Source organism: Stegostoma tigrinum, unplaced genomic scaffold, assembly GCF_030684315.1.
Source record: "Stegostoma tigrinum isolate sSteTig4 unplaced genomic scaffold, sSteTig4.hap1 scaffold_82, whole genome shotgun sequence".
NCBI lineage: Eukaryota > Metazoa > Chordata > Chondrichthyes > Orectolobiformes > Stegostomatidae > Stegostoma > Stegostoma tigrinum.
Genome location: NW_026728768.1, coordinates 409,808 through 425,182, shown reverse-complemented (window position 1 = coordinate 425,182; position 15,375 = coordinate 409,808). Strand labels below are relative to the sequence as shown.

The 15,375-nt window shown below is 43.5% G+C and overlaps 1 long non-coding RNA gene across 3 annotated transcripts in view; it reads right to left on the bottom strand.

The window, feature by feature from the left end:
• Nucleotides 1-3,109: 3,109 nt before the first annotated feature.
• The window catches only part of LOC132209297 (uncharacterized), an 87,268-nt gene continuing 75,002 nt past the window's right edge, over nt 3,110-15,375 (bottom strand). For 2 of the 3 annotated variants that reach the window (XR_009445399.1, XR_009445400.1), the window contains exons 2-3: nt 8,271-8,342; nt 3,110-3,245 (exon numbers count right to left, since the gene is read on the bottom strand). This is a non-coding gene — a long non-coding RNA (uncharacterized LOC132209297). Of the gene's footprint in view, nt 3,246-8,270; nt 8,343-12,171; nt 12,369-15,375 lie in introns of those variants that run through there. The other variant, XR_009445398.1, reaches the window with a different exon arrangement.

Genomic DNA, 15,375 nt, shown 5'->3' with positions numbered 1-15,375 from the left:
TCCTTGATTGGCCCTCATCTTACTCTCGTCATTCTTTTATCTTTTATCTTATTTATCTTCATGATGTACTTTATGAACAATACCACACATCCCCACATCACTTTAAACCTTTGGAACCTTAACAAGTTGTAGATATCTCCAATTAGCTCACTTCTTCGCTTGAAGCAGAGCAAGGACTAAGTCCTACACGGTGAAAATGTTAGAAACAACAATGAGCACTGTCCTGCTGAGCCTTACCTAACTTCGTTACTGACCAAACTACCAGCACCCAGTTCAAAGTTGCACAATTGCTCAAGATTTGCATTTCAGAGAGTGACTATTGTAAACATGGAAGCTAAGAGCAGGGAGGAGGCCAAATGGCTCTTTCAGCCTGCTCCACCATTCTTCATGATCATGACTGATCATCCAACTCAACAGCCTAATCCTGCTTTCTCTCCATAACTCTTGATCCCATTCACCCCAAGTGTTATATCTAGCCATATCTTGAATACGTTCAATGTTTTGACATGAACTGCTTGCTTTGGTAATGATTTCCACGGACTCACCATTCTTTGGGTGAAGAAATACCTCCGAAATCGTCTATCCTGAATCCTCATACTGTGACCCCTGGTTCTGGACACACCCACCACTGGGAACTGCATCTATCCTGTCCAGTCCTGTTCGAATTTTATAAGTCACCTCATTCATTTGAATTCCAGCGAAAACAATCTTAACCGAGTCAATCTCTGATCATACATCAGACCTGCCATTCCCGGAAACAGGCTGATAAACATGCGCTGCACTGATCAACTATGACAGCAACAGCATCCTTCCGCAGAAAAGGAGCACAAAACTGCACACACTATTTTAGGTGCGGCTTCACCAAGGTGCTGCGTAACTGCAACACCACATTCCGGCTTCTGTACTCGAAACCTCTCGGAACGAAGGCCAACAGACCATTTCAGAGATGGGAGGAACTGCCAATGCTCGAGAATCTGAGATAACAAGGTGTGAAGCCGGATGAACACAGCTGGCCAAGCGGTATCAGAGGAGCAGGAAAGATGACGTTTCGGGTTTGGGCCCTTTTTCAGAAATGGGGGAGGGGAAGGGGATTCTGAAATAAATAAAGAGAGAAGGGGAGGTGGATAGAAGATGGATAGAGGAGAAGATAGGTGGAGACAGATCAAAGAGGCGGCGCTGGAGCCAGTAAAGGTGAGTGTTGTTGGGGAGTTATGATGGAGGTTCGTCAGTCAAGGGAAGACAGACAGGTCAAGGAGGAGGGGATGATGCTGGTAGGTAGGAGGTGGGGTGGAGATTAGGGTGAGAGTTCGGGTTAGGGTTACACCCTAACCCCACCCCACCTCCTACCTACCAGCGTCAGCCCTGCCTCCTTGACCTGTCTGTCTTCCCTTGACTGGTCAACCCCCTTCCTAACATTTGTCTTTACCAGTCTCTTTCTCTTCACGTATCTATAGAAACGCTGTGTCAGTCTTTATGTTCCCTGTATGCTTACTTTACTGCATTTACCCCTTCTTAATCAATCCCTTGGTCCTTCTTTGCTAAATTCTACTATGCTGCCAATCCTCAAATGTTGTTTCCATGGATCAGATACTATCGCTAATTGCCTTTGTTAAGTCATGGATTGGTCCTCTTACCCATTTTGCTTTCATGCCAGACAGGAATAAACAGTTGTTGCAGTCCGCCCACGTGCTCCTTAAATGTTTGCCATTGCCTATCCACTGTCATCTCTTTAAGCAACTCTTTGTGATCTATCAAGGCTAATTTCATGCCTCATATCTTCAGCTTTCATTATTAAGATGCAGCACCCTGGTCTCCAAATCAACTCTCACACTCTCCATCTTGATTGAAAAAATTCTATCATGTTGCGGCCACTCATCTCGAAGAAATCTTGCACAGCTAGATTGGCAATGATTCCCTTCTCATTACACAGCACCCAGTCTTAGATGCACTGCTTTTCAGTTGGTTCCTCAACATATTGCTCAAGAAAACCATCCCGTATCCATTCCAGGTCTGTTCTAGTTCTGTCATAAACTAGTAGAGCTCTCAACAATAAATTAGAAGGCTATGGCTTCAAGCTGTAATTTATATTTAAGCATAATTTTTAGGGTAATACTTCAATGAAGTACTGAGGAATTTGGATTGTCGGAGATGCCAGCATTCAGAAGAGGCATTAACTAGAGGCTCCATCTGCTGATAAGAGCTCAGATCAACTGAAGTCGTGACACACTTTGCCTGGGTAATAAATTCTAGTGACAAACCAGTCCATATCAATAGTGCAAGATAACAAAGTGTGGAGCTGGATGAACACAGCAGGCCAAGCAGCATCTCAGGAGCACAAAAGCTGACATTTCGGGCCTAGACCCTTCATCAGAGAGGGGCATGGGGAGAGGGAACTGGAATAAATAAGGAGAGAGGGGGAGGCGGACCGAAGATGGATAAAAAAGAAGATAGGTAGACAGGAGTGTACAGGTGGGGAGGTAGGGAGGGGATAGGTCAGTCCAGGGAAGACAGACTGGTCAAGGAGGTGGGATGAGGTTAGTAGGTAGGAAAAGGAGGTGCAGCTTGAGATGGGAGGACGGGATGGGTGGGAGGAAGAACAAGTTAGGGAAGCAGAAACAGGCTGGGCTGGTTTTGAGATGCAGTGGGGGGAGGGGAAGAACTGGGCTGGTTTTGGGATGCAGTGGGGGAAGGGGAGATTTTGAAGCTTGTGAAGTCCACATTGATACCATTGGGCTGCAGGGTTTCCAAGCGGAATATGAGTTGCTGTTCCAGCAACCTTCGGGTGGCATCATTGTGGCACTGCAGGAGGCCCATGATGGACATGTCGTCTGAGGAATGAGATGGGGAGTGGAAATGGTTTGCGACTGGGAGGTGCAGTTGTTTGTTGCGAACCAAGCGGAGGTGTTCTGCAAAGTGGTTCCCAAGCCTCTGCTTGGTTTCCCCAATGTAGCGGAGGCCACACCGGGTGCAATGGATACGATATACCACATTGGCAGATGTGCAGGTGAACAAAACGAAAATGAGCTCAAAATTCATACTGCTAAGTAGACCCGCTTGACATTATGAATTGGTGCAGAGCACACTTAGATGTTGGAAGCAACTGCGGACACTTGGTTCAATGGTGCTGCCTCCAAATGAAGCTACCTCACCCAGCTGCCGAGGGATCTGGACTGCATCGTGAAGCAAAAGGCTCAGGCTTCGTTGGTCACATAAATCTGTGGGTTCAGCTACTTGTTTGAAGATATCTGCAAAAGTTATCCAGAAGAAAAATACTGACATTCCTAAACTTAAGGGAAGTAGTTCAGAGTTCAATACATCCAATACATCTTCCTCAATTGCCTTGCTTTGTAAATTATCTTAAAACATTATTTTATGATCTTGATTGGCTATTTGCAAACAACTGTGGAAACAAAAACTTCTGTTTGTTTACAACAATGGACAATGGATGTTGTATGATTCTCCAAGGAAGTCATTTTGTCAATTTCTTTCTTGATTGTAAATCTCAAACCTCTCTAATATCTCCTCGTTCATTTCACAGAGGTAATCTTTGTGTGGACCTGGAAAACATCGGCACCGTCCTCAATGAATATTTTGTGTCAATCTTTACAATGGAAAAGGACACTGCAAGTAAGATATCAGGGCAAAGGACCTCGGAGCTTCAGAGGTTAAGAGACAGGGAGATGCAGCTGGTTGAGCAACTTTAAAAGTGGATACATCTACAGGGCGAACTGAAATATATACCAGCTAGCGGGGGAAGTGAGGGAGGAGATATCTGGGCCACTGGCAGCAATTTTCAAAGCCTTGTCAATCACACGTGAAGTAATGAAACACTATTAACATTGTCCCACTATTAACAAACGGAGAGAGGAACAGACCAGGAAATTAAAGGCAAGTCAGAATAATCTCAGCACTGGTGAAGCTATAAAGAGGCATTCTTAGGGGTAGAATGTACTTGCAAGAAATAATCAGGGATAAACACTATGGATTTGTTAAGATGAGGTCACATTATGCATTTGATGTGGGCTTAGTAAAGTCCCCCTTGGCAGATTGAGCAAGAAAACAACAGCCATGGGATCAAAGGCAAAGAGGCACACTGGAGCCAAAACTGGCTGAGGCAGAGAGCACAGGGTGATTGATGGTAGAGGGATATCTATTTGGCAGGATGTTTGCTTTGAGTGGGGTTGTGCAGGGCTTTCCACAAGGACCCTTGAAATTTGTCAAGTTAATTCATCATTTGGGCTTAAACACAGGATGTATGACTGTATCGCTAGCGAATGGCTAATTTAGTGAGGAGGATATCGATGGAATGGCCATGTAAATAACAGCCATGGGATCAAAGGCAAAGTGGCACACTGAATCCAAAATTGGTTGACAGACAGGAAGAATAAACTTCAGGAGGAGATCAACAGACTGGTCAGCTGAGCACAGCAATTGAACTCAACCAGGAAAAGTGTGAGCTAATGAACTTGGGAGGGCGAACAACGCAAGGGATCACACTACGAAGGGTGTAATCCTGGAGATGACTGAAAAAAACAGCTGCCTGGGCTGGGGGTTGTCATGGAATCATATCGTACAGAAGAGCTCCTATGGCCCACTAAGGCTGTACCTCTAAAAATACACTGCAACATATACTAGTCCCATTTTTACACACTAGACCATTCTCTTAAATATTACGACATGTCAACTGCTCATCCAAGTACTTTTCAAAGGTTGTGAGGTTTCCTGTTTCAACTTCCCGCCCAGGCAATGCGCTCCAGACCTTCACCACACTCTGGATGAAAACGATTTTCCTCAAACCTCTAAAATATTCCCGTCTTTCTCTTGAAAATTATGCCCTATTGTTATTGATGCTTTAACTAAGGGGAACAATGCTTTCTATTCAACCCATCTTTACCTCTCATAATCTTATATGCCTCTGTCAGGACCTCCATTCACCCACCAAACCTTCTCTGCTTCACAGAAAATAATATGATTTTTTCCAGTCTTTCTTCACAGCTAAAATGCTCCAACACATGCAACATCCTTTTCATTCCCTCCAGTGCAATTACATCCTTCCTAATGGGTGGTGACCAAAATGCCACACACGACTCCAGCTGTGGCCTAACCAAACTTTTAAACAACTCCAAAGTGACCTTCCCACTCTTACAATTTATGCCACAACTGATAAAGGGAGGTGTCCCATATGTCTTTGTAACAACCCTTACTAGCCTGACCTGACCCCTTCAGGAATTCATGAACAAGCACTCCAGGATCCCTTTTCTCCTCTAAGCTTCCCAGTGTCCTGCTATGCATTAGATTGAGATTTTATTATCACATGCATTCAATACAGGGTACAAGAGTACAAAGAAAAGAGTACAAAGTTGCCTTAGACGGTGCCATCTCAGGTACAAAGTACTTTGGTACGCAATTTTAGTTGCAGAAGTACAAAATTTATCCATCCTTCTTTACTCAGAGTCGTAGGGGAGTGGAATGCAATGCCGGAGAGGGTAGTGGAGTCAGCCTCAATAGGGGCATTTCATCGGCTATTAGACAAGCACATGGATGATAGTATAAGGTAGGGGCGGAGGTTAGATTGACCACAGGATTAGGGTAAAAGTTCGGCACAACATCGTGGGCTGAAGGGCCTGTACTGTGCTGTACCGTTCCATGCTCCATGTGATAAAAATAAATGAATAAGTTAAAATGTTCAGCACTACAGTCTTCTTAGTATAACAGTAGAAGAATAAAAACAAAAGTTTAAAAAGTCAAACATTACTCTCCACTGGAGTCGTACCTGAGGACTGGAGAGAGGCAAATGTAATTCCTCTCTTCAAGAAAGGAAATAGGGAAATCCCCGGCAATTACAGACCAGTAAGTCTCACGTCTGTCGTCTGCAAGGTGTTAGAAAGGATTCTGAAGGATAGGATTTACGACCATCTGGAAGAGCATGGCTTGATCAAATACAGTCAACACGGCTTTGTGAGGGGTAGGTCATGCCTCACAAACCTTATCGAGTTTTTTGAGGATGTGACTTGAAAAGTTGATGAGGGTCGAGCTGTCGATGTGATGTATATGGACTTCAGCAAGGCATTTGATAAGGTTCCCCATGGTAGGCTCATTCAGAAGGTCAGGAGGAATGGGATACAGGGGAACTTAGCTGCTTGGATACAGAACTGGCTGGCCAACAGAAGACAGCGAGTGGTAGTAGAAGGAAAATATTCTGCCTGGAAGTCAGTGGTGAGTGGGGTTCCACAGGGCTCTGTCCTTGGGCCTCTACTGTTTGTAATTTTTATTAATGACTTGGATGAGGGGATTGAAGGATGGGTCAGCAAGTTTGCAGACGACACAAAGGTCGGAGGTGTCGTTGACAGTGTAGAGGGCTGTTGTAGGCTGCAGCGGGACATTGACAGGATGCAGAGATGGGCTGAGAGGTGGCAGATGGAGTTCAACCTGGATAAATGCGAGGTGACGCATTTTGGAAGATCGAATTTGAAAGATGAGTAGAGGATTAAGGATAGGATTCTTGGCAGTGTGGAGGAACAGAGGGATCTTGATGTGCAGATACAGAGATCCCTTAAAATGGCCACCCAAGTGGACAGGGTTGTTAAGAAAGCATATGGTGTTTTGGCTTTCATTAACAGGGGGATTGAGTTTAAGAGTCATGAGATCTTGTTGCAGCTCTATAAAACTTTGGTTAGACCGCACTTGGAATACTGCGTCCAGTTATGGTCGCCCTATTATAGGAAAGATGTGGATGCTTTGGAGAGGGTTCAGAAGAGATTTACCAGGATGCTGCCTGGACGGGAGGGCTTATCTTATGAAGAGAGGTTGACTGAGCTCGGTCTCTTTTCATTGGAGAAAAGGAGAGGGGACCTAATTGAGGTATACAAGATAATGAGAGGCATAGATAGAGTTGATAGCCAGAGACTATTTCCCAGGGCAGAAATGGCTAGCATGAGGGGTCATAGTTTTAAGCTGGTTGGTGGAAAGTATAGAGGGGATGTCAGAGGCGGGTTCTTTACACAGAGAGTTGTGAGAGCATGGAATGCGTTGCCAGCAGCAGTTGTGGAAGCAAGGTCATTGGGGTCATTTAAGAGACTGCTGGACATGCATATGGTCACAGAAATTTGAGGGTGCATACATGAGGATCAATGGTCGGCACAACATTGTGGGCTGAAGGGCCTGTTCTGTGCTGTACTGTTCTGTTCTATGTTCTATGTTCTATTACAGTCCTTTCCTAAGCCACGAGTTTGCAGACACTCTGAACGAGGCTTCCCCCGTGATGGTTTGTATTCCCTGCGCTGGGCTAAAACCCGCCCATCCTTGCCAGTGGACTTCACTGCTGACTGCCGTTGCTGACCTCCATCGGGCACGACAGGCTTTGCCACATTAAGTACTCTCTTATCTTATTCCTTCTTCAGGCTATATCAATCTGCCACTGACCTGCCCATCTGACCGATGCCAAGATTGGAGCAGACAAGGGGACCTGGTAAAAGGTGTTTAAGATTTTGAAGGGCATAGAAAGGATAACTGGAAGCTGCTTTTTCCATTTGTTGACATGAACTCACTGACGGAAAGTGTGGCTGATTCAGAAAGTGTCTGAATATTTAAGCAGTATTTAGATATTCACTTCTGTTGCCGTAGGCTACAGGGCTATGGGTCAAACAATCAAAAAGGAAATCAATGTACTGTGAGTTCAATGTAGACAGATCTTTGTTGAGTAGTGCAGTAATGACAGACCACACGGCCTCCTCCTGGGCAACAAACATCCATGACTCAATAATTACACAGCTTTTCTTTGAGGCATTTCTCCACTTGACTGATTTTTTGTGCAGATTCTGCAAAGACCACGCTATAACTTAACATTAATAGTGGCAGTGACTAAATAGAGAAATATACTAAGACAGCAAACCTTTTGTTAAACAGTACCCGTGGTACCAGGAATGGGCTGAATAATCAAAAATTCCAGTTGATCGATATTTCCACACACACAAAAAACACACACTCAATAACAGGAACATAATGCATGGGATATACACATTACTGTTCTCCTTCATTTACAGCATAAATAACTTCAGTAATGATGCAACTTCGCCTTAACTCAAACTTACTGGCAGGGAGCCTTCTCACTTGCACCCTCACCAGACATCACAGAGATGATGAGAATACAGTAAACATCTGGTGTGTAATTTTTGTCAGTTTATTGAGTGGGCTAGTTTGTTAAACAAAGTTTACGTACAGTTAAATCTACAGTTTACATGTGTATCAGCAATGATAGATTTAGTACTTACACTTGTATTTTTTCCTCCAGATGACCCTTGGACAGACACATCAAGCCAATTTTCAAAGAAACACTCCTACCCCTGGAAAAGGAAGTTACAGAATGTCACTGACTGACTTTACTTATTTGAATACAGCATAAGATACATAGAACATCGAACAGTACAGGCCCTTCAGCCCATGATGTTGTGCTGAACTTTTACCCTAAACCTCAGGTCTATCTAACCTCCACCCCTATCTTGTATTAACACCCATATGCCTGTCAAATAGTCACTTAAATGCCCCTAATGAGGTCGACTCCACAACCCACTCCAGCTGAAACAAAGATCTCTTTGAATTGTCATTTGTCAGACATTTATTGAATCAAAAAACAAATTTCTCACTTCCACAGATTTCTACAGCATGTTAATATGATTTGTGAAAGTTCATACTTCACCCTTTTATTTTACAAATACAACTTTAAACAAAATGCTACTGTATAGAACTTCTATGCTGGCATTTGTGCATATGCCATTTCAGTTTTGTGATCTGTTTCTATACAACGAGTGATAAATACTTTGATTAAAACGGTTGAGAGCAGTATATGTGAGATTTAATACCATGCTTTATCTGCAGATAGTCCATCTGCAGGTAGTTATTCATGAGACTCAACTAACATCATGTCTCAGAGGAGCTTGTGTCCTCTGGGTTAGGTACTGTTTGACCGTTGCCTACTGGTCACTAGTTGAGACGAAAGAGAACTACTAGCTGCTATCCATTTTCAACAAGTGATCACGATAATCTACCTGCATTTCAACGTCCCATCAACATTCAAGAATAATAAAATGTGAGGCTGGATGAACACAGCAGGCCCAGCAGCATCTCAGGAGCACAAAAGCTGACGTTTCGGGCCTAGACCCTTCATCAGAGAGGGGGATGGGGTGAGGGTTCTGGAATAAATAGGGAGAGAGGGGGAGGCGGACCGAAGATGGAGAGTAAAGAAGATAGTTTGTGGAGAGGAGAGTATAGGTGGGGAGGTAGGGAGGGGATAGGTCAGTCCAGGGAAGACGGACAGGTCAAGGAGGTGGCATGAGGTTAGTAGGTAGGAGATGGAGGTGCGGCTTGGGGTGGGAGGAAGGGATGGGTGAGAGGAAGATCAGGTTAGGGAGGCAGAGACAGGTTGGACTAGTTTTGGGATGCAGTGGGTGGAGGGGAAGAGCTGGGCTGGTTGTGTGGTGCAGTGGGGGGAGGGGACGAACTGGGCTGGTTTTAGGATGCGGTGGGGGAAGGGGAGATTTTGAAGCTGGTGAAGTCCACATTGATACCATTGGGCTGCAGGGTTCCCAAGCTGAATATGAGTTGCTGTTCCTGCAACCTTCGGGTGGCATCATTGTGGCATTCAAGAATTGTTGCTCGAAGAGGCTTCTGTGTAACAAGTAGGAGTAGAATCAAGATCAACCATGTTGTTTTCCCAATGTGAACCAGCTGCCAACACCATATATATGGGACCATCTTAATCATTCTTCTACAATTAACTTTTATAACAGACAACAGGTGCAGGAGTAGGCCATTCGGCCCTTCAAGCCAGCACCACCATTCATTATAATCATGACTGATCATCCACAATCCGTATCCTGTCCCTGCCTTATCCCCATAACCCTTGATTCCACTATCTTGAAGAGATCGATCCATCTGTTTCTTGAAACTATCCAGAGACTTGGCCTCCACAGCCTTCTGGGGCAGAGCATTCCATATATCCACCACTCTCTGAGTGAAGAAGGTTTTCCTCAACTCTGTTCTAAATGGCCTACCCCTTATTTTTGAACAGAACCTCTGGTTCTGGACTGACCCATCAGCAGAAACATGCTTCCTGCCTCCAGAGTGTCCAATCCTTTAATAATCTTCTGCATCTCAATCAGACCCCCTCTCATCCTTCTAAGCTAGGTCCCTGTACAGCTGCAGAAGGACGTCTTTGCTCCTATACTCAATTCCTCTTGTTATGAAGGCCAGCATGCCAATGGCTTTCTTCACTGTCTGCTGTACCTGCATGCTTGCTTTCATTGACTAATGTACAAGAACACCAAGATCACATTGTACTTCCCCTTTACCAACTTGACTCCATTGAGATAGTAATCTGCCTTCCTGTTCTTGCTACCAAAAAAGTGGATAACCACACATTTATTAACATTAAACTGCATCTGTCAGCCATCCGTCCACTCACCGAGCCATTCCAAGTCATCCTGTATTCTCATAACATCCTCCTCACATTTCACACTGCCACCCAGCTTTGTGTCATTGGAAAATTTGCTAAGATTACTTTTAATGCCTTCATCTCTATCATTAATGGATATTGTAAACAGCTGTGGTCCCAGCACCGAACCTTGTGGTACCCCACTGGCCACTGCCTGCCATTCCGAAAGGGACCCGTTCATCACGACTCTTTGTTTCCTGTCAGCCAGACAATTTATAATCCAAGTCAGTATTTTGCCCCCAATAACATGTGCCCTGACTTTGCTCACTAGTCTCCGAGGTGGGACTTTATCAAAGGCTTTCTTAAAGTCCAGGTTCACTACATCCACTGGTTCTCCCTTGTCTATCTTCATAGTTACATACTCAAAAAATTCCAGAAGATTCGTCAAGCACAATTTCCCCTTTGTAAATCCATGCTGACTCTGACCTATCCTGTTACGGCTATCCAAATGAGATGTAATTTCATCTTTTATAATTCACTCCAGCATCGTTCCCACCACTGACATCAGGCTAGCCGGTCTACAATTCCCTGTTTTCTCTCTCCCTCTTGGACTCACCCATCAGCAGAAAAATGCTTCCTGCCTCCACAATGTCCAATCCATTAATAATCCTATCCGTCTAATTCAGATCCCCTCTCATCCTTCTAAACTCGAGAGGACACAAGCCCAGTCGCTCCAATCTTTCAACATATGATAGTCCCGCCATTCCGGGAATTGACCTTGTGAACCTATGCTGCACTCCCTCAATAGCAAGAATGTCATTCCTCAAATTGGGAGACCAAAACTGCACACAGTATTCCAGGTGTGGTCTCACCAGGGCCCTGTACAGCTGCAGAAGGACCACTTTGCTCTTATACTCAATTCCTCTGATCTGATTGAGGCATAGAAAATTATGACAGGCACAGGCAGAATACATTGTGAGAATTCTTTCCCCACGGCACATGTGTCTAAGACCAGATGGCACAAGTTTAAGGTGAGGATGAAACCAGATGGCACAAGTTTAAGGTGAGGAAGTCTGAGGAAAAGCTTTTTCATGTCAAAACTGGTAGACGTATGGAGCACGCTGCCTGAGAGGGCAAGTAGAGGCAGGTATTCTCAACATTTAAAAAGCATCTGGGATGAGCATTTAAAATGCTAGGTCAAAGTAGGCTCTGGACCAAGTGTAGATAAATGAGATTAGTGCAGTTTGGTGTTTGTTGGTAGGCATAGATATGGTGTTTCTATGCTGTATGACTCTACGAGATTGACGGTCACAAAATTTTATTCAACATCTGGCCGTTTATTCCTTGACATTAACTGGATGATGTTCATATTGTGCGCATTATACACGTCATTCTCCAGCACTAACATTTGTAACCGTGAAGAGCATTGCAATCAGAGTGTCGAGATGTCTACATGATCCTGTACAGATCTGACCAAAAGGAATCAAAAGTATATCAGTTTCAATTTTATGATTTAAAACAAAAGTCGCTAAAACTTTTAACTACATTATTTCTTTCACTGAAATGAAATTAGAACACACTGAAACTTTCTGTCAACAATGCCAGGGTTGATTTTAATCAGTCGACAATCTTCACATTTACTTAACTGATCATGCATATATCAAAATCCAATATGCAGGAAGCAGTTTAATGCACCTTAGGACAATCTAAACATACTACATTCAAGTGTAAATCATACATACGTATCAAAGACGTTCAGCAGCCAGTTCAGATACATGTCGACACAGAGTGGCACATTGACCTAGTTTTTGTGATTTTGTTCCAAACCATCATAAATGGTCGTTGAACAGTTGATTACTTCAGTCACATTTAGAAGTTGCTCGTTTTGTGTCAATTTGTGTTGATCGAAGACACATTGTGCTGTGTGCAACTCCAACAGATCCACTACAAAGGAGGAAGAAAACTAACTTCGATTACAGTTTTAACTTATTGGATCTATTAAATAAAATTAATTCCTTTATTTGGCCTAGAAATAAATACAATGATTCACAAAAGTACTCTGGAATGATGGAAACAGGCCATTTCCTTCTCAAATGTAAAATGTCAAATCTAACTAGGGAACCGTCAGTGATGCTGGTCATATTCTGTTGTTTGCTTCAGTAATTTCTGTGGAACAATGGTGGAGGAACAGTAGCTTTATATGTTATGAAGCCCTCCTTGATATTTATGAAGCAGCACTCACAACAATTTAACCTAAAACATCCATCTCTTTCAACCGGCGTGCATTCTCATTACATCCAAATCCAAAGTACAATCTAATTGGCTCTTCACTCGTTTCAAACAGTGGATCTTACAACCCCTACTTCACTTCGGGTTATCAGCATTCTTTTAAATCACACTATGTCGCAGCTATTAAGTGTGTTAATGACACGTTCTTGTTAATTTTAAAAAGGTGCTCTGTTACCTAGGTTTTGAACTAGATTTCTCTTGTAATTTTGCTATTTTGCCATACATATGGTATGTTCTACAGTGTCTACCAAAAACAATGAGTAGTTAAGCAAGTATCAATTCAATGTTAGTTCACAAGATGCCAACAAAATCTGGCAAACATTGTCAAAACATCGAATGCCAGGCAGAAACATTCACTGCTTTAAAAAAAATTCCTCTTTACATCCCCCTACATCTTTTCCCCAAAACATGAATGCATTCCCTTCTCCTTGTAACATCATCCATTAGCCATGGGAACACAGCTTTTCCACGTTTATCTTATCCCAACTTATCGTAATCCCTCATGTCTCGATTCACTACTTATTAATCCCCTGTACTCCAATGAAAACAGCATTAGCTAAATTTGATGATAAAATGTCACATTCTTAAAACAAGTTGGGTAAATTTCATGATTATTATTCAAGACTACCAAAATTATTAGTCTTGAAGTTTAGTCACCAGATTTGGCTGCTTCATTCCAGTCCTATTTCAAGGCTCAGGATAACTTCTTATGAGCTCGATTATACAGCCCCATCCCACAGATACGAAGGTGGGAAGAACACACAAAATCTGGAGGGCACTGTGCGTACATGTGTGAAAGTTCTGGGGAACTGTCAAGCAGCCTGCCTATCCTTTGACCTCCTGAGACTAATTGATGGCAATTTAAGGGATCCCCTCTATTGTGTCAGGAGATAGATGTCAATCAGAAAGACAGTCAGCTTTACATGCACAATCCAGTCTAGAAAAAGTGAGTTGGTAGGGGAACATCGTTCACAGGCCCCTTGGCCTGATCCTAGGCACTTCATGCCCTTAAACTCTCATCCAACCTTTTAAAAACCCCTAACAACCCTCGACCACTCCGCACCTCTAGTCGGGGACCCGCCATCCAGCCATCAGCAACTTCAGACTCTTCTGGGCTCTAAGTGGCCAGGAGTTCTACAAGATAGAACTTCCATCCAAGAGGGTGCCCGCTGTCCTGCCTCCAGCCATTTAATGCTGCAGGGCAGCTGTGAAGAGCATGGGCAGGCTCACATTTGGCATTTCAACTGGGAGAGACCTGAGCAGGAGCGGAGGCAACAGCACCATGTCGAGTACTATTTATCAGACCAAAAATTTCATATCCTAAGCATTCTCTCCAATGTTCTGCCAATTCAACAGTCAGTGCCCAAGGTTAGTAGAAAACCAGAAATAAGGAAAGATTTCAAAGCCGAGAAATAGAAAAGAAACAGACAATAAGAGCTTATTTAAACAAATGAAGGAAGAGGTCAAAGTGAAAGCAGATCCCTTAAAGAATGGAGGCGGCAAAAATAATAATGGGGAATCAGGAAATAGCAAATGAGACAAATAAATACTTTATACCAGTCTGCACAGCAAAAGACACAAATAGCATCTCAAAATTACTTAATTAACAAGGGGCAAAAAGAAGACAGGAAATATCACCAGAGAAGAGGTGCTAGGGAAACTAATGGGGCTAAAGGTCAATAGGTATCCTGCACGCGATGTACTCTGTGCTAGTAAATTAAAAGATGTAGCTAGTGCAGCCTTACTTGGAATACTGCGTGCATTTCTGGTCACCCCATTCCGGGAAGGATGTAGAAGCATTGGAAAAGGTTCAGAGGAGATTTACCAGGATGTTGCCTGCTCTGCAGCGAAGGTCTGAGGAAGAAAGGCTGAGGGTCTTGGGTCTGTTCTCATTGGAGAGAAGGAGGTTCAGAGGGGATTTAATAGAGACATACAAGATGATCAGTGGACTAGATAGTGTGGACAGTGAGAGTCTTTTTCTGAGGATGGTGGCATCAGCTTGTCTGAGGGGGCAGAGCTACGCATTGAGCGATAATAGATTTGAGATAGATGTCAAAGGCAGGTTCTTTAGTCGGAGAGCGGTAAGGATCGCCCTGCCTGCTGATGTAGTTCACTCAGCCACATTGGGGGCATTTAAACAGTCCTTGGATAAGCATATGGATGATGATGGGATAGTGTTGGGGGATGGGTTAAGATTAGTTCACAGGTCGGCGCAACATCGAGGGCCAAAGGAACACTGGCTTTGTGTCCCAGAAATAGGTCCAGCATTGCACTGTGCCTTACAAGCTCATCTCCATGTTCATGTAAAATAATCTATCAAATGTATTTAAAGAATTATTTCCCAAGTCAAACTTTTGTCTAATCTCAATTAATGTTGCGCAGTTGAAATCCCAGAATATAATTATTATTTTATTAGCTTCTCACCCCTCAGTGAATTCCCTGCTCTTCAACTGCCCACTGCTTGCAAGGCCGATAGCTTAAATTCCTCACAACATTAGCAAACCCTTGTGCAAGGATTTTGGTTCCTTTCTGCTGCAGCTGCAGACCAGCCCACTTGTAGAGGACATACCATCCTCACAAATTCTCCTTCAGATCCAGGAGTCTAAATCCCTCCCCAAACACAAACACTTGAGCCAAGCATTCATCTGTTTTCTTCC